This window comes from Mus musculus, chromosome 18, assembly GCF_000001635.26.
Source record: "Mus musculus strain C57BL/6J chromosome 18, GRCm38.p6 C57BL/6J".
In the NCBI taxonomy this organism is placed as follows: domain Eukaryota; kingdom Metazoa; phylum Chordata; class Mammalia; order Rodentia; family Muridae; genus Mus; species Mus musculus.
In genome coordinates, this window is record NC_000084.6 from 53,300,375 (window position 1) to 53,319,978 (window position 19,604).

General features: G+C 45.8%; 1 protein-coding gene, 1 long non-coding RNA gene and 1 pseudogene across 5 annotated transcripts in view; all 3 read left to right on the top strand.

Annotated features, from left to right (window-relative positions):
- Positions 1–19,604, top strand: part of Snx24 (sorting nexing 24) — a 146,990-nt gene that overhangs the window by 56,442 nt on the left and 70,944 nt on the right. The gene's annotated exons all lie outside the window — the stretch shown is intronic.
- Positions 9–12,846, top strand: LOC115488927. The gene is made up of 2 exons (XR_003952641.1): positions 9–3,304; positions 3,390–12,846. It is a non-coding gene; the product is annotated as an uncharacterized LOC115488927 (long non-coding RNA).
- Gm18887 (predicted gene, 18887) lies at positions 5,366–6,746 on the top strand (annotated as a pseudogene).

Sequence of the window (19,604 nt, forward strand, 5' to 3'; positions counted from 1 at the left end):
TATATAGCCGAGGGATGAGTCTCTACAGCTGAGGGGTGGGTCTGTACATAGTTCAGGAAGTGCTTGAACAAGTTGTTATACATAAGGGTGATCTTTGATTGAAGCAAAGGAACAAAATGTGATCTTTACTAACAAGGAGGCTTCTGGAGTGAGTCCAGATTTCTTCTGCCTGTGTCCTGTTTTGTTCTGGTTTTTGTAAAATGAGGTCTATATAAGCAAACAGGAAGAAATTGATAATAACGGCTTACATTTATGCAGCATTTTCTTATGCCGCATACCATGCCCAGCACCTCACACCCTAATGCCATCTTTTTCTTGGATCAGCTCCCTGCGGTTCGGTTCACATACTGCTGATTTATTCTTTACAGACAAGAGGAAGGAGCGGCACAGGCTTCAGTGACCGTAGAGTGGCAGGGTAAGTGAGCAGGATGGCAGGGTCCCATCTGCAGGACCGGAGCTCCCAGGGTTGCCTGCAGGCCACAGTGCTCAGAAAATGATTCAGGTGCTGTCTAGACATTGTGTAACACCACAGGGAGACAGTTACTCTCTTTGCTTCTAATTTTATGCCTTTTCTTCCCACCCACCTAAAAAGATGTCTCCCCAAGCTTTCTGTGACATTGGTACTCTCTCATAAGGAGGAGAGTTAGCTCCAGCCCAGACCTTCAGTATGAAGCATACTCTAAAAAATGGCCCTCCTTTCTTACCCTTACCTTCTATTTATAGCCAGTGATGTTGGCTTTCTTTTTCTGGTTGGAACTTCAAGTTGTCTTTAGATCATATTGGAGCAAAAAATATATATTCAAAGGGAAGTCTTAGGTCCAGGTAAGATGCGGATGTGGCCAAGTTATGAAGGTGGTTTGGGGAGCAATTTGGGAGTGAGGTAAAAGCAGGATGGCTCTCGAGAGAGCCATCCTGTTCCTTCACACGGAGCCGGAACACCAGCAAGTAGGTCTCACTGGCACGGTCCTTCTTCCCCTCGGGCAGTCTGCTGTTTGATTTAACTGTACCTGTTCCAGAAAACAAACTGATTCCTAACTTCATAGCTGTGTAGCCGCATTGGCATAGGATATGGGAAGTATTTGGTGCTATTATCTTTAAAGCCAGAGGGAACAGTTTGTAGGCTCAGGGCCCTAGACTCGGTGTCTTGGTGCTTGAGAAGCAATTAAGTTCTATTTATAAGGAGATTCCAACTGTACCCAACTCATCAGTGTTTGTTCATTTTTTCTGACATTGCTACAAAGCAGGGATGGGGGCGGGTAGGGTAGAGAGGAACCTTGAAACATTTAAACTTCCTTGCACAGTGGTATCAAAGTTTTCACCTGAGCAGTTATAGCTCACTAAATGGTAATTCTATTTCTTCTTCTTCTTCTTTTTTTTTTTAAGGAACAGTGCAATTAGATCTTAGTGAGATTGAGACTTCAGTGTCTCTCAGTATATTTGTCAGGACAGAGTCAGAGGTAGTTTGCAAGTGTTCGCGGACAAACCGGGGTGGTGAGACATTGAAACCAGCACAAGGAGATTGCCCTCATCACCACATAGACAAAACAGTCAGGAGCCCAGCTCGGCGCTGTAAGCGCAAGTGGCATGATATAATGAAGTTGTATTCCATTAGGCTTCTGTGTGCGGGGAGCAAATGTCATCACCCGAATGTGGCCGCATCTCTGTGATACATCCTCATCTGTCCCGTCAACTAGTTTTGCTCTGATCAATAAGCAGTTTTCTGTGGCCTTTCACTGCTGTCAGATGTCATGGAGTGATGTAAATGCACGTCAGAAACTAGAAACTTGACAGCTCACCCAGAGTGGGCAGAGACAGAGGAGGGAAATCGCCGCCACAGACACGGGTGACAGCTGACATCTCCTTGGGGTGACTGATGGGATACTGCAGCAGCGGACATTTTTCCAGCATCAACACAAGGATGATCCTGTTTCATGTAAAAGACAGAGCAGATGTTTCCAAATAATTTAAGAAAAAAAATGTTCTTTTAAGTTGTAGCACGGTGATTATGTGATTTATATAAAACATTCCAAAAAATAATGAGGTTTTGGCAAAAGGAAAATTAAGGCGGATGAAAATATATTTCTGGCATCTTCTCTACCATTCATTGCTCAAATTATGATTAGAAGTATTTGTCAGTCACAGAAAGTTGTAACCCTTCCCCTCTTCCCCCCAAAAAACATTTACTCTAATGGTGTTCATGCAATAACACAGGAAATTGCCCAGGGTTGCAGAGGATGAGCAGGCTCATGGCTGACGGAAGACTGACTGTTCAGATATGCACAAAGCACACTAGAAGGGTGGGTGACCAGTGAGGACGGTGGGGAGTGAAGATTGGGACCTGGTCAGTGGAGAGTGGGGTGTGAGGGACAATTGCTTTTCTGTCCATGTCCTGCATTTCAAAATGTTAACTTTGAAAGGGCTTGCAAAGAAATGTGGTATCACCAAAGGACACACGCTCGAAGAGGACTCTAGTTATATCCCTAGTGCTACAAGAGCCTTGGGGACTGGGGCCAAAGTGTGTCCTAGCATGCAGGAAGGCCAGGCTGGGAACACCCAAGCACCACATAAACCCAGGTATGGTGTCTTATGCGTGGGATCCCAGAACTCAGGAGAGAAAGGCAGAAGGGTAAGAAATCCAATGTCACCTTCGGCTACATAATAAATCTGAGGCCAACGTGGGTTACACGAGACTCTCTGTCTCAAACAAACAACAAACAAATGAACGGGTACTGGAGATCGTCAGGGGATCTGGGAACACAAAAAATGGGGAATTGAGGCTACATTGAGATGGGGGGCGGGGTTGGGTGCAGGGCGGTAGCAGGGAAATTGTCTGAAAAAGAATCCAGATACATCACCTTCCAAGGAGCACAGGAAACTATCACAGACTCTGGGCAGAACAAATCAAGACGGGGACCGGGAGTGTCCTCCATCTAAAGATGGGAAGAGGCATCAGTCCAGGGAGAGCCATGAAGGAGGCAGCCACTCTTGCTGTCCTCCCTCCTCCAAGTCTGTAGAAAGAAAATGAACAATGACACAAAGAGTGAGAGTAAGGGACAGTATGGACCCAGGCAGGATTAGGACCTCAAATTTAAATGATTACAAGATTATCTCCTGGCCAAGGAAACTAGTTTAAATGGAGCCTCTTAAGAAGGAAGAGGATGACATGGAGGTAAGAAACCTAAGCTCCAGCCTTTCCTCCTGGAATTCTGGCCAAGAAAAGACTGAGAAGGAAGATAAAGCTTAGCCCACACTCCTCTGGAAAGCAGAGCAAGAGGCCTAAGCTCTAAAGCCACAGCAGCAGGAGGTGATGATCCACACACAGAGCAACAGGAGGTGATGCTCCACACACAGCAGCAGGAGGTGATGCTCCACACACACAGCAGCAGGAGGTGATGATCCACACACAGAGCAACAGGAGGTGATGCTCCACACACAGCAGCAGGAGGTGATGCTCCACACACACAGCAGCAGGAGGTGATGATCCACACACAGAGCAACAGGAGGTGATGCTCCACATAGAGCAACAGGAGGTGATGCTCCACACACAGCAGCAAGAGGTGATGCTCCACACACACAGCAGCAGGAGGTGATGCTCCACACACAGTAGCAGGAGGTGATGCTCCACACACAGCAGCAAGAGGTGATGCTCCACACACAGCAGCAGGAGGTGATGATCCACACACAGCAGCAGGAGGTGATGATCCACACACAGCAGCAAGAGGTGATGCTCCACACACAGCAGCAGGAGGTGATGATCCACACACAGAGCAACAGGAGGTGATGCTCCACACAGAGCAACAGGAGGTGATGCTCCACACACAGCAGCAAGAGGTGATGCTCCACACACACAGCAGCAGGAGGTGATGCTCCACACACAGCAGCAGGAGGTGATGCTCCACACACAGCAGCAGGAGGTGATGCTCCACACACAGCAGCAGGAGGTGATGATCCACACACAGCAGCAAGAGGTGATGCTCCACACACACAGCAGCAGGAGGTGATGCTCCACACACAGCAGCAGGAGGTGATGCTCCACACACACAGCAGCAGGAGGTGATGCTCCACACACAGCAGCAGGAGGTAATGTTCCACACACACAGCAGCAGGAGGTGATGCTCCACACACAGCAGCAGGAGGTGATGCTCCACACACAGCAGCAGGAGGTGATGCTCCACGCACAGCAGCAGGAGATGATGTTCCACACACAGCAGCAGGAGGTGATGCTCCACACACACAGCAGCAGGAGGTGATGCTCCACGCACAGCAGCAGGAGGTAATGTTCCACACACAGCAGCAGGAGGTGATGCTCCACACACACAGCAGCAGGAGGCGATGCTCCACACACACAGCAGCAGGAGGCGATGCTCCAAACACACAGCAGCAGGAGGTGATGCTCCACACACACAGCAGCAGGAGGTGATGTTCCACACACAGCAGCAGGAGGTGATGCTCCACACACACAGCAGCAGGAGGTGATGCTCCACACACACAGCAGCAGGAGGTGATGTTCCACACACAGCAGCAGGAGGTGATGCTCCACACACACAGCAGCAGGAGGTGATGCTCCACACACAGCAGCAGGAGGTGATGCTCCACACACAGCAGCAGGAGGTGATGCTCCACACACAGCAGCAGGAGGTGATGTTCCACACACAGCAGCAAGAGGTGATGCTCCACACACAGCAGCAGGAGGCGATGCTCCACACACACAGCAGCAGGAGGTGATGCTCCAGGTGATGCTCCACACACAGTAGCAGGAGATGGGAGCTGGACAGGTGATGCTCAAAGAGAGGAGAGAAGGAAAGGATTTAGGAAGATGCTAGAAGATGTGGGGAATTCAGAGATAAAGGGAGCAAGAGATCAGTGGAGATGAAGGTGAGGAGGAATGGAGGCGAAGGGTGGAAAGAGAAGGAGGAGAGAAGCAAGGAACTGTACGATGTTGTTATCTGGGTGACATCTGAACAGCCCATAAGTTTGCCATTGAGGAGGATGTTTCTGAAGATATCTCCCTTGAATACAACTGCCTGTAAATCAAACAAACCAATTAAAAATTACAAAAAAGAAAAAGAAAAAAAGCACCAGGCTGCTGGCTACTGCTCTTCCAGAGGACCAGGGAGCAGTTTCCAGCGCCAGTGTCTAAGGGTTCACAACTACCTGTAGCTCTAGCCTCTGGCCCCCACAACCTCTGCATATGCCTTATGCAAGTACACATATTCTCATATTCTCTCTCTCTCTCTCTCTCTCTCTCTCTCTCTCTCTCTCTCTCTCTCTCTCTCTCCCCTTTCTCTCACTTAAAAATAATAAAAACAAATCTTAAAAAACAAAAACAAATGACAGGCGTGGATACATTTGTTAGAACTCATGATTCATTGTGGCCATCGACATAAAGCAGCAGAATCAAGAGCAGCCGTGTCTCTGTGAAGACTTGATGGAAGAGGCAAACTCTGGAAGAGAAGGAGCAGGAAGAGGAAGAACTCCACAGATTTCATGAGAAGCAAGCCAGGCAGCACTGGGACAGCCACCGTTGGTCCCAGAAGTTAGATAGGATGAAAGACAGATGGACTGGTGAATCTTCCTTGAGGACTATAGTGTTACCACCAAAGGTAGCAAAATTCCCAGTCCCATGTGATCACAGAAAGAGTCTTTGCATCTCCTGGAGGCCATTGCTAAGGGTAGCTACAAGAAGCCAATACCTATGTAAGTTCCCAGTTAGTTCCCAGTGTGCTACGGAGCCATGACACCATCAGTATGGCTGAGACTAGCCGCAGCAAGACAGCAGTCTCCCTTATTCTGTTACTTGTCTGAATCACCACACTTCCAGAACTGCAAGGGTCAGAATAGGGAGGGCCCTTATCATTCTAGCTCCTACCTATGACTTATCTCAGCACACTGAGGAGGAAACCATCAAGTATGGAAAGCTGCTAGGTTTGTTCTATGTGGCTGCAGTTGGTGGCATCCAAAGCTTAGGTTACACAAGACATGAACCCCAAGACGTCTGATTGATGGATGTACAGAAGAACACTACCTAGTGTTGCTATACCTGAGGGGTTTGGGATGAGGCACACAGGATGATTGACAGATGATTGACAGAGGTTCTGAAGATCCTGGCATGCATACCTGTCAGCAACCCAGAGGCTGAGAACCTGAAGATGTTGGCCAACTTTAACAAGTATCACCAAACAGTCATGTTCATGGCTCCTAGCAATGGGGCATCTAGCCAGGAGCTGCCTTCAGTGATTCATTGTAGGCAAGCCCTATGAACATGTGGAACAAGAAGTCTTATGTCAGAGTCAGAAATGAGGTTGAAAAGCTCCTGGCAATCTTGGTTTTGATCCATCTACCATGATTTTTGTCAACCAAGAGGGTTGTGACATGTTGGCAAAGTCCCTAGAAGTAGTACTGCACTTATGCACTGCATGGAGGAAAAGGCCAGGAACAACGGGAATTTGATCAACCTCAAGGAGCCAAGGATATTTCGTTTGACTGGTGATGGTCATACCCAAGATATGTCTAAAGTTGTCAATTAGGTTAGGGCAAAACATATTGACAGTTACCTTCACAATACTGGCCCCATGAAACAAGCAAGGGAGAGTGGTGTAGTGATCACAAGAACTTAGCCATCTTCTGTAAGCTGGACTTTCCTAGAGAGTCCAGTGTCATCTTGTCTCCCAGAGCTGGTGAGCCACTCAAGATGCTCAGCAGGAGCCATAGGACTCACCAGGAAGCACCAGGAAGAAGCCATTCTTGTTTGACAGGACACCTCCATTTGGTCTAAGGTTGTGCCTTGGTGCTGGTGCCTGTTCTTTAAGACCCTCGAGTCTCTTTTCTAGATTCTCATTCTTGTTTTGGAGACAATTAGAAACAACCATATGCCCTAGCCTTAGACCTCCGAGGCTGATGGCCTGCACGACAGGCTACACAGGGTAGGAAGCAGGGGGAGCAAATTACCACAGGGTTGGCTCAGTGCTGCCCCTTGCAGCTTGGGGATTGTCCTGGTTGCCGAGTGGCTGTTTATCACTGTCTTGCCTAGACAGAACAAACCTGGCCACCTGATGTGGGACCTTGGGAGGAGCACAAAGGTGGATGTGTAACTATAAGTGTGAATTGTGGTGACATTGTTGCTGAAAATTACCCAGAGTATCTGGTGTCATGGAAATTGTGGACGGTTTCTGTCATTTTAGTAACTGTCTCCCCATTGGGAGTACAGAATAGATTAAGGAGCTTTAGAACTGTGCACAGCCATGTGCCTCAGAGTGGTGTGTATTCTAGGCACCCTGCCCCAGGGAATTGTTTTAGATATAGGGACAGGGTAAGCTGGCTGTGTCCATCTTTAAGTCACAGAGTGAAAAAAAAATACTTTTTTTTTTCCTTTGAGAAAATAAGTTTGTATGTTATGTGAATAAATGCATGGGTATTAAAAAACAAATAAACAAACAACAAAACCATTCAGGGCCTGCAAGAGGCTCAGGAGATAAACAGACCTGCTGCCAAGCCTGACAGCCTGAGTTCCCGGGATGCACGTGGTGAAAGCAGAGAACTTAATCTCCTCTAAGTTGTCCTGTCCTCCCACACGTGTGTCTGAATGTATGCATGGGCGCACACATACACACATGCTAAGTGGTATCTTATTTTTAAGATTCCTAATTTCTATTTATGTGTGTCAGTGTATGCCGTGTGTTGAGTGGGTGGGTGGAGGTAGAGAGATGCATGACTGTGGAGTCCACCTTGGAGTCTAGAAGATGGATCAGATCGCCAGAAGCTAGAGTTACAGATTGTTGTGAAGAGCCCCACCCTGGGCTCTGGAAACCAAAACCTGCTCTTCTGCAAGACTGAGGTTCTCATAACCGTTGAGGCATCGCTCCAGCTCCTGATCAAATGAAACTTTTTGCATACACACACACACACACACACATATATACACACACACCCATATACACATATATATACACACACATATATGTATGTATGTGTGTATGCATGTTTATGTATATGTGTATATACATATATAAATATGTATGTGTGTATGCATATGTGTATATGTATATATGTGTATATACATATATATATATTCATATCTTTACAGAGAAAGTGTTACCATTTCTCCTTAACATATAAAAGGCTGATGCTTATAGACCTTAAATAATATTGAAGGTCTTGTAGCTCATAAACAAGAAGGTGGAATTTGAGTCCAAATTCTTAGACTCCAAAGATAAGTTCAGAGTCTCTGTAACAGTGTTGAAAACGTTTAAATGTTGAACCCAGCTAGTCATGGTGACACACTCTTGTACTTTCAGCATTTGGGGGGAAGGGCGGTGATGCTGGAGGTTTGTGAGTTCAAGATCAGCCTGGGCTACATAATAAGACCGTGTCTCAATATATAAGTAAATAAATATATTTTAAAAATAAAGTAAATGGCAGGCCTAGGCACTTAAGCTCGTAAATCCTCGGAGGCCGTACCTGGCTTGCAGTGTGGTGTGGATATGGATGGTCCTTCATTACTTGTTTTCCCCTTAAGGTGCCATCTAGGCACTAGGTACCTTTCTTCCCATCTCCCACTGCAACCATTCTATGGATATAGTAGGTTAATCAACATGTCTTCCTTGTGGTCTTTGGATGCTAGGACAGGTCTCTTAACTGCTCACTATGCAGAGGTCTTGGCCAACAAAAGCACTTGCTAACTATATGCTGAAGGAATGACTCCAGTGTGACAGCATTTTAAAGGTGTGTGTGTGAGTGTGTGTGTGTGTTATACATATGAACAACCTCGTGGGTGTTGCTCCTCAGGGATGATAGCTACCTTTTTTTTTTTTTTTTCTTTTTTTTGAGACATGCTTTGTCACTGGCCTGGAGCTTGACAGGGAGGCTAGGTAAATAGCCCTCTCTCAATCTTCCTTCTTCCAAACCCCACCGCACAAGTGTGTGCAAGCATCATGATAGCTATGTGGTTCTAGTGAACTCAGGTTCTTGTGTTTGGAGAGCCTTCCCAGCCCAGAAACTGTGCGACTGTATCTCATTGGTTCTTTCCCATAAAGTGTGTGGTTGGGTAATTCATTCAAGAGCATGTGTTTCACTGAGGCCAGGAGCTTACAGGATCGAGGCAGAAAGATGGTTTATTCTCAAAACAGTAAGCCACTATTCACTATTAGGGGTAGGAGCTGTAAGGGAGAAGGTTGGGGAAAGATCAGCAGAGGTCAAATTCCCTTTGTGAAGGAGAAAGTTACTTGCAACAGTCTAGTGGGAGAAAGTTACTTTGGCACGGCCACCCACGTGGCTCAGTTACTTTTTTGCGTTGTTCCCATTGTGCTGAGGCCTCCCCACCAAAGTTAATCTCCCAGGGCTGCTTCTGTTTGCACGACCCCACAATGTCTAGTCTTTGCTCTTCACTGTTGCTTTTGAAGTTCTTTCCTTGTTCATTTCAGGGTCAACGATATAAGACTAGTGAGAAGAGTTCAAAATTAGAGTCACCCCCTCCTGGGCTGCGGGCCGGCTGGGTGTGAGGGGCAGACAGCCTTCTGTGAGGGAGCAAGCAAGCAACAGAGCAGAAGAAAGCTATGTAATAAGTAACTGGTACAACAGGGGTTAGCAAACAGCCAGCAGTTTCATGGAGACCTTGGATTTGGATGTTGTTGGTGAAAGTGTTTTTCTCTGTTCTTACACATACCTTGCAGACACTCTCATCAGTGTACAGATGTACAGGCTCCCGTGCACCCTGTGCAGGACTGGGAACTGCACGTAGGGCATCGCATGTGCTAGGTCCTACTGCTGGGCTATGTCATAGTCTTATGCCCTCAAATGCTATGTGCATTATTGCTGGGCTCACTGGCACCTCTGCTCTCACCGGCTCACTTTAAACAAAGAGGCGCCTTCACCTGTCCACTATAGCCTGTGGTGTGTCTGAGAGCTGGTTGGTCAGCCTCGTCTGGTACATGAGTTGGGATGTAGGCTTCCCTGCTTGCATGGCATGTTCTGCCATGGTTTTTTTTCCCCACACCCCCTCAGTTCTATACAGTACAGAACATTTGTCAGCCAGCCTTAATTCTGTTATTGAGATCTATACAACTTCACTCGCTAGCCTCATTTTCTGTGAAAGAGAAGGCTTCTACTGAAATGACTCTCTGGCTCCTAAGATGCCACAAGGAGCAGAAGAATTCTGATCCTCATGGGCTTCTGCCTCGTTCAGCAGTGACCTCCTTAGAATATGGCTTCCGCCACTAAGCACAATAAACCATCACGGTGTGATTTGCTGAGAACTCAATTTGCAGGCTTTCTGTTGTTGTTTTGTTGTTGTTGGTGGTGGTGGTGGTTTTTCGAGACAGGTGTTCTGTGTGTAACAGAGCCCTGGCAGGCCTGGATTCACTTTGTAGACCCCATTGGCCTCAAACTTACAGAGCTCTGCCTGTTCCTGCTTCCTCAAGTGCTGGCATTAAAGCTGTGCCCCACAATGCCCAGCCCACTATGCAGGCTTTTAACCTCATAGAATTAAAGGGGTAAATGTGCTGTTTGCCTGCTTCTCCTGTTCCTCTTTCTCCTCCTGGATTCATATCTGGTTCTCAGATAATTTGAATAAAGAGGAGGTGTGGTTTCAGACTTGTGGGTATGTGTGCCAGTCTTGATAGTAGCGATTTGCCCCTCATGGGTGCTTAGGTGTTGCCGTGAGGATTCTTCTAGATTTAATTAGCAACAATCTGGAAATCACAAAGCCACAATCCTCATGTATTCAGAAAATTATTCTAAGATAGAATTGATGCTACTTTACATTATTATTATTGTATCCATCCATCCATCCGTCCGTCCATCCATTCATCCACCCATCCATCCATTCATCCATCCATCCGTCTGTCCATTCATCTGTCCATCCGTCCATCCGTCTGTCTGTTCATCCATCCATCCATCCATCCATCCATCCATCCATCCATCCGTATGTATGTATGTATGAATGTATGTATGTATGTATGTGTCTGTTATGTGTGTTTGTTTATTTGCATGTGTTGGTAGGCACATGCTATGGCACATGTATAGAAGTCAGAGGACAACTTTATAGAGTCACTTCTTTACATGGGTCCTAGGGATTGAACTCAGGACATTAGAATTCATGGCAAGTGCTATTTACTCATTGAACCATCTTGTCTTCCAGCAGGTTCTATTTGGAATGTTGCAAATAAACCCAGAAGCATCATTGAGAGCAAGCAGTAAAGGTTATTTTTTTATGGACAGGAAAGGTCCTTGTACTCTGAAGAAACTCTCTACCTCTTCCTCCTCAAGGTTGAGGTGGACAGCCTTGCTGTGTGGTTCATTCTGGCCTCGAACTCAAGGTTGTTGTGAATGGCTTTGTGTGTGTGTGTGTGTGTGTGTGTGTGTGTGTGTGTCAAACTCAAACTACTCTTGCCTCAACCCGGTAGTGTGGGGGCTGTCACAGTGATTCTTTCACTTGTGAGGTCTGCAGTCATGTTGGATTAGGGTCCTGCCCTTTTTACCTTATTCAACTGTAAGCAGTTACCTCTCCTTTAAATAAAGGACCTCTCACAATATAGCCTCGTAGGGTTGGAGATTCCGCACGTGGATGGGAGGAGGAGATTAACACAGTTCACTCTACAAGCAGACATGGTCTTAAAGATGTCCTTTTCTGGTAGTCTGAATGGGAGTGGCTCCCATAGGCTCAGGCATTGGGAGACTGTTCCCACTTGGGGCTGTTTGGGGGAGGGTTAGGAGGTGTGGTCTTCCTGAAGGGACCCAATCACTAGAGGCAGGCTTTAGGGTTAGGGTTATATAGCCTCTTTCCACTTCCAGTTCCCTCTCAGTGCTGCATGATTGTCGCTGAGCTGTGATTTCTCAGCTTCCTGTTTAAGCTCTCACGCCCGCCCGCTGTCCTGTCTCCCCTTCTATATGTTGCCTTGGTTGTGGTGTTTTATCACAGCAACAGAAAAGGAACTAGTGTGCACCACTCACAGGAAGAATTCATCCTCAGGCTTTTAAAAAAATTGATTTATATTATTGGGAGAGTATATTGCTTTATAGTTAATTATGTTCCTTTTTCGTTTACTAAGTTGTAAGTCTCCTAAACTTGTAGATTAGAATTACTCGGCCTGTGGCTAGTTCAGAGGTTGGTGCTGTATTTATTAGAAATTTAATAAATAGTTCATAGAGCTTAAGAGTCAGTGGAGTTCATGCTAAATGCCTAATTTAATTTCCTGACATATGTACAAATGAGAAGGAAAGGCATTTGAGAAAAACTAGGTGTTTACCAAAGCTCAAGTCTTCAAGACAGAACAGAGCATGGCCTTCCTGGTGTGGAGTCTCTGACTTTGTGTCACCAGCACTGCCTGGGGACAGAGCCCCGCCGAGGTTAAGAGTGTGCTGTGGTAAGAGCATGCCTCCAGGTCCAAACTCAAGGCTGACTATGTCTGATCTATAGAAAAAAATTTATGTTATACTCAGTGCAATTACAACTTTTTGCCACTTATTAAGACTTCAGAGATACAAACCAGTAGCCCAGTAATTGCTTTCTTGAATCTGCCTTTAATAATTACATTTAGTAAGGCTGTATCGAAAATTAGAAAGGCAGAGACTAATGGAAAACTAGATTTTTCACTGAATTAGAAAGCAAGACAATCCATATATTGACAACACTTCAAGTTGAAACAGATCAGGAAAACTGTTTTGGACTGTTTGCTCGGAGAGGCAGACGTGGTCCTGATGGGCAGCGGCACCCGTGGTTTATGGAAGCTGAGAAACTCTCGGAGATTTCATGTAAATCGGCACGCTGAGGGGAGAGAGAGCCCAGCTCTGATTTTGGGAGAAGTCATTTGAATCTTTTAAAGCCTGAAATTTCTCTGCCGTGCTAACAAAGCAGTAGAAAATAAAGAATTGTGTTAATGAAGTGGAAATATCTTTGAATTGAAACAAACAACAACAAAAAAAGGGCACACAACTCATTTAGGGGTCATCTCTTAACCAGAGAGAAACCAGAGCAGGAGCAGGGTAGGAAGGTCGTTACATTTGTTTCTGTGGGGTTGGATATAGTGTTTTTTTATGACCAGGAAAATTAATCACTTTAGTTTCCTTGTATTTCAGGAGCCTGTCAGAGAGATGTAACAGTACATTAACCCTTCCGAGTTGTTTAGGTATTAGGAAAGTGATGTCATCATCGTAACTGAATCAAACAAAATCACTGCCGGATCGTCACCTGTAGAGGGTCGGAGGCCAAGAGACAAGGTCAAACAGCCTTTCACATACTGGATTTCCTCCCGGCTCAGATCCTGGCTCTGCTGCTCACCTGTGTGGAGTTCAGCGAGCCCTTTGCAGGTGCAGGGTTATGGGAACTTCAGAAGAACTGCCTTCCAAAGGGGCTGAATCTTTCTAATAGTGACTTGTTAGCCTGGAGTGGAAGGCCAGTGTTTGCTTACAGCCTTTGCCCCGACTTCTTTTATGTATCCCTCTAAGGTAAGAGGTTTTGAAATGTCCAGAACCAGAGAAGCCAGGTAGCATGTAATCTTGAACTAGCCTTATAGCATTTCCTTTTAAGTTAAGAAGAGAGAAGTGAGAAAAAGATGCAATGGGATAAGACCGGAACAGAAAGTGTGTATGCGGTTGAGGCTTTCTGAAAACCACTGTCAAGCCGAGATAAACCTGGGTCTTTAGTTTGATAGACTGAAGTGGTTTCAGAGCAGAAATCCCACAGGCTGGGGGAGTTGAGCAGGGCAGGGAGAGCCCAGGATAAAGGTAGCCTGCCTGAAGAACTACATCTGTTCCTGGGCAAAAGAGAGGCCGACCAAGACCAAGCTGGAAGAGGCTGTAACTGAAAGGGGTGAGTGAGGGTAGGGGACCTCGAGGTAAGCAAGCATTCCTGGTCATGGTGGAATGGGTATTTGACTGTCTGTGCGCTGTGTAAACTGTGGTACAGAATATGTGCACATGAGTGCAGCCTTCACCTTAGAGCAGACTTGGAACCCACCTATCTGACAAAGCGATGGAGAGATGTTACACTTAAGAAAAATATTAAGGTGTTAAAACAGTACCTGGTCACCCATCCTGTGTTTCAGGTGACAGAAAGCGGAGAGCTAGGAAGCCCAAGAAGCGTTAAAGAGGGAGGTAGTTTTGGCATTCATGATTTATGTAGGCTTTAAAATTTTTTTCCAAACTAAACATTTTCAGTCAAAAAGGTATGTCTGTGTGTTATGTACTCTGTAGAAAACACAAGAAAAACTTGAAAAGGAGGAGAAAGAAGGAAAACATAGAAAGGATAAAATCTCACAGTTTTTAAAAAACATTCTCTACCCCTCAACCCCCAGTTCTTTCTTACAAAGGATGAGTGACTGAGCCTGTGCGCAGGTTCCATCACGCACACACTATTACTGACTTAAGAGTCGCTCTTCCAGGAGCCTGCTTTCGTCTTGTTCTGGTTGGGTGAAGGGAAGCCCAGGCCAGCTTAGAGCCTGTAGTCTCTGAGTCTCCTGACTGCTGGGATTGCAGCATGTTCTCACCTGCCCAGGTTGTTTTGTTTTGTTTAACAGAATTAACAGTATAATTTCATGTTGAATATGCTGTTACTATTCCTTCCTTAAAACATTGCACTGTTTGTCGTTTTTGTCATTGAAATGTACTTTTTAAAAAAACAGTCTCTTAGATAGGGTTTCTGTTGATGTAACGAAATACTGTGACCAAAAAGCAAGTTGGGGAGAAAAGGGCTTATTCAGCTTACACTTCCATAGCACTGTTCATCACTGAAGGGAGTCAGGACAGGAACGGAAATGGGCAGGATCCTGGAGGCAGGAGCTGATGCAGAGATTGGAGTGGGCGGTGGAGGAGGAGGAGGAGGAGGAGGAGGAGGAGGAGGGGGAGGAGCTTACTTAATGGTTTGCCTATCATGGCTTGCTCAACCTGCTTTCTTATAGAACCCAGAACCACAGCCCAGGGATGGCACCACCCACAATGGCCTGGGCCTGAGCCTTTCGCCATCAATCACTAAGTAAATGTCCTGCAGCTGGATCTTATAGAGGCATCTTTTCCATTAAGGTTTTCTTCTTTCAGATAATTCTAGATTGTGCGTCAAGTTGACACAAGCCTAGCCGGCACAACTTTCTTATAAATATAAAAATGAGATATTATATTTCAGTTTTAGCCTGGTGCTATATACAGTAAACAATATACATCAGTATATGTTTTAGGGTTTTCTTGCTGTGAACAGACACCATGACCAAGGCAAGTCTTATAAAAGACAACATATGTTTGGGTCTGGCTTACAGGTTCAGAGGTTTGGTCCATTATCATCAAGGTGAGAGCATGGCAGCATCAAGGTGAGGCAGGCATGGTGCAGGCAGAGCTGAGAGTTCTACATCTTCATCTGAAGGCTGCTAGCAGAATACTGACTTCTAGGTAGCTAGGATAAGGGTCTTAAAGCCCAGGTTCACAGTGACATACCTACTCCAACAGGCCCATACCTCTTAATAGTGCCACTCCCTGGGCCGAGCATATACAAACCATCACAGTATATGACTGTATGTTATAGAAATAATCACCACTTTGTGCTTTGTGTTCTATTACTGTGTGTGTGTTCCCGTGTATTGTGTGGGAGTGCACATACACATGTGTGCATATATGTGGGGAGACCAGAGGGTGACCTCAGGTGTCATGCCCAGGACTACCATCTATCTTCATTGGGACAGACTCTCATAATGGCCTTGAACTCATCAATCAGGCCAGGCTGGCTGGTCAGTGAGTCCCAGGGACCCTCCAGTTTTCACCTCCCAAGCACTGGGATTATAAGCCTTGGCATCAGTTTTATGTGGGTGCCGGGGATCGAACTTGTGTCCCGGTGCTTACGAGGCAAACTTTTCCATTCTTGCGGCCCCTTGTTAAATTTTTCATGTGTATTGATTCCAAGTAATGTACTCCTGTGGTTTGTCTCCTGAAAGCCACATAATAGTACAGATAAAACTTTTATTTCCTACCACCCACCGTATTTAAATTGGATGGACTGTCTCTGAGAACCAGGCAGCTTACTTCGTAGGAAATGCTTTTTGTTGTTGTTGTTGTTGTTCCTTTTGGGATGACACTGTGATTTAAGTCAGAGCAAAGCTATCCTGGGGAGCACAACACTGGATACTCATATAGAGAGCAAATCCTGGCTGGAGGCAGTAGTTCCTTATTATGTGAGCCATTTTTGTCTAAATAAAATAAAGGACTGCGTCCAAATGTTTCCTTAAACCTGTATGCACTGGTTCATGAGGAAATGCTTGCTAGGAGTCCCGAGACTGTCTTGTCTCTGTATGGGCAGGTAGGATAGGGACAGAACTATGGGTCGAGGCTTGCAGAGCAGGGCCCGCCTGCCCGCCCCGCCTGCAGCACTTGCTCAGTGTCTGAGTTCTCCATGGTTCTCTGCTTTAGATTTTCTGTGGGCTCCTGGGAATGTCTGGATCAGAGCTTTGCATGTTCAGCGTCTCTGGAGACCCCGTACAGCGTGTTACTAAGAGTAAGCAGCCCTGTACAAGGAGCAAAAGGGCCCTCAACATGATTATATTTCTGCAAGTCAACACCTTTTCCCATGTCCATTGTTCTTTTTTTAAAGCAGTCAGACAAATTAAGTGATTATGATATATCATGTAACCAGGAGAATCTCTTTGTTTGGTGTAAGGGGGATCAATACAAGAAGCGCATGGGATGGCCTTTCCCTCTCTTTCTTTAGCAGCTCCTGGTGCGTGGGTTTAGAAATGCTGATTCCACAGGAGGTCTGACAGTGATTCATGCTCAGCTCAGCTCCTTAGAAACCCGACTCCTCTCCCAGGCCCTTTGCCACTGGTGCTGGCCGTGTAGATCTCGGAAAAAGTAATAATTGGTTTAATGCAGAAGTTTAACTATTTTTTTTTATAAATAAATTTAGTACTTAAGTTCTGGGACAGTCAGTGTAGGGTTTGGTTTGCTTTTAGTGGGTTCATTTAAACCCAACACACACTGGTGCATTGTTTCTGTGCATTCCACGATGCGACTTCATCTTCAGTGTTGCCCACTCTGACTATTCTGCTGGAAATTGCCACGGGCCCCCTAGCAACCCCAGTGTCTTTTTCCTGTCTCCTGTACTAACACATGAAATCCCCCCTCCCCCCACTGTCCTTCTTTAAAATTGTATTTATTTATTATTTTGGGAGAGGCTCAAACCGGCTTTAAACTTTCTGTCTGTCTTAGTGTGCTGTTGCTGTGAGGAGACACTGTGACCAAGGTAACTTACGAAAGGAAGTACTGACTTTGAGGCTTGCTTACAGTTTCAAAGTGTTAGCATTGCCATCATGTCAGGGGGCTTGGCAGCAGGCAGACAAGCAGGCAGGCATGGCGCAGGAGCAGTAGCTGAGAGCTTACATACGATCCACAAGCACCCAGAAGGCATGATAGGAAGGTAGGGAGCAGGAGAGAACAAAAGAAGCCTCAAAGATGACACACCTCCTCCTAAAAGGCCCTACCTCTTAGTTCTTTTTAAACAGTTCTACCAATGGGGAACCAAGCTTTCAAATGTGTGAACCAATGGGAGCCATTCTTGTTTAAACAACCACACTGTCCTGCCTTAACCATTCTGAGTGGGTGTTAGTGTTACAGACACACGCCACCATACCTAGCTTTGCCACTTTAACAGTAGTCTGCAAATCCTTTGGCTGGGGTCCAGCACATGCTAAGTTCTCAAAAAGTATTTGGAGATATTTACTAAGTGGAGTGACTTGAAAACTATTTTCTCCTAAGATAGCATCTGTGAGTTTTGAAGGTAGTTAATCATTCTACCATCATCAAGAGCGTCATCAAGAGCGTCTGCTCTTCTTAGGAGAGGACATCTTAAAGCCATCAATGCATGCCTTTTAAGATGTGGTGTCCATGTTGGTGGGCACAGAGCTTGCTCAAGACCAGCTTTGTGCCCACCTTTCAGACCCGAGCACCTGAGACTGGGAGAGTCGTTTGGCACTGTTTGCAAGCAGCCTTCCCTTCCCAGGACGCAGGAAAGCCAGTAAGTTCAGCCCAGAGAGAACACGGGAGAGCTTGGCACTCACTATCCAGTGCCCATAGAAAGGGGCTGTGAACAAAACGGAAATCCTCAACCACATACGCTTATGCTTTCCACAGCTAGAGGTAGCATTATCTGTCCACACATACCTTAAGGTGCATACGTGTAACTTAAGAGAGATTAAAGTTTATTTAAAAATAAACTTTATTATTAAAAGGGACAAAGAAAGAACACCACACAGCAATATTAATCAAACCCAAAGCCTATATATATATACATACATACATACATCTTGAAAAGATTCTGCACTGTTAGAATAGCCATTCTGAAACCCTGGAGCCTCGCAGTGGATTTCACACCTTGACTGTGGAATGTATCTTCATGTGCTTATCTACTACCGAAAATGGAGAACGTCATGAGAGTAAGAATTAAACATAGAATTAGCCTTGTCTCCTCTTTTATAACTCTTGTCCATTACCTACATCCAGTCCTTTAAAGTTTTGATCTTTGGAATTGGAATGGTTTTAAGTGAGACGGTTGCCTTTCAGAAATAGAGTTCAACTTTAGGATGTGCAGAGAAATGAAAGCCGTGAGCCACTGTCGACTCCACCTAGACTTTGTATTCCAAGGGATTCTAGAATGAATTGAGAGTCAGGCGTGCGCCTGTGTGGGTACCAGCGCTTTATGCATCTTGTCTTACTTGTCTAGTCTATTCCGCTGCTAGCCCTAAGACATTAGATGTGTTACTACGAGGAGACAAGGCAGACTCAGAGGTGCAGCAGGAACGACAGATGCGAATGCCAGGTGTGCCGGTTCTGGGCTGCTCTTCATTCCAGCCATCATGTAGCTTTCTTCCAAGTGAGATGAAGGCGGATGGCTGCTTTTGAACGAAAGGCCTTGTTTCAACAGGCCTTTCAGTGCTTTACATAGCTTTAAATTCTCCTGAAGAGCACACATTTCAGATTCATTTTTACCTTGTGTGTATGGGTGTTTTGCACACAGACCGGCAGTGTTCATGAAGTACAGAGAGGGTGTCAGAACTGGAGTTACAGGTAGCTCTGAGCCACCATGTGGGTTCTGAGAACCTAACCCAGGTCCTCCACAAGAGCAACAAGTGCTCAAATTTCTGCACTATGTCTCCAGCCCACAGTACACTTTTGACCATCTTTTTATCGTCTTACTATTATACTGGCCTGCGGAACATGTTACACTGTGTAACCTGCCTCAATCATGTTTCACTTGGTACACACACACACACACACACACACACACACACACACACCAGTAGCACCAAGCTGTAACCTAAACCCTTAACGTACAGGCTTTTGTAGGACAGGTAAGATCCAAACTTCAGCACCTGCTACCAACTCCTCACTCACCTGCCCCTCTCTCATATTTCACAGACTGAGCCTGCCTCGTCACCAGGTGCTGTTGAAGGAATTGGTGGCATCATCGTGACATTTTAACAGGTCATTTCTTGACCTCAGGCCTGAGTGTCACCTGTTGAAGATCCAGAGGTTTTATTTGACTCCCAGGGCATTGTAAGACAGACAACCTGTGGTTATTACAGGTACTATATCCTCAGCTAAAATCCAGGAGTGTGACTTGAGTCATTGGAATGGCC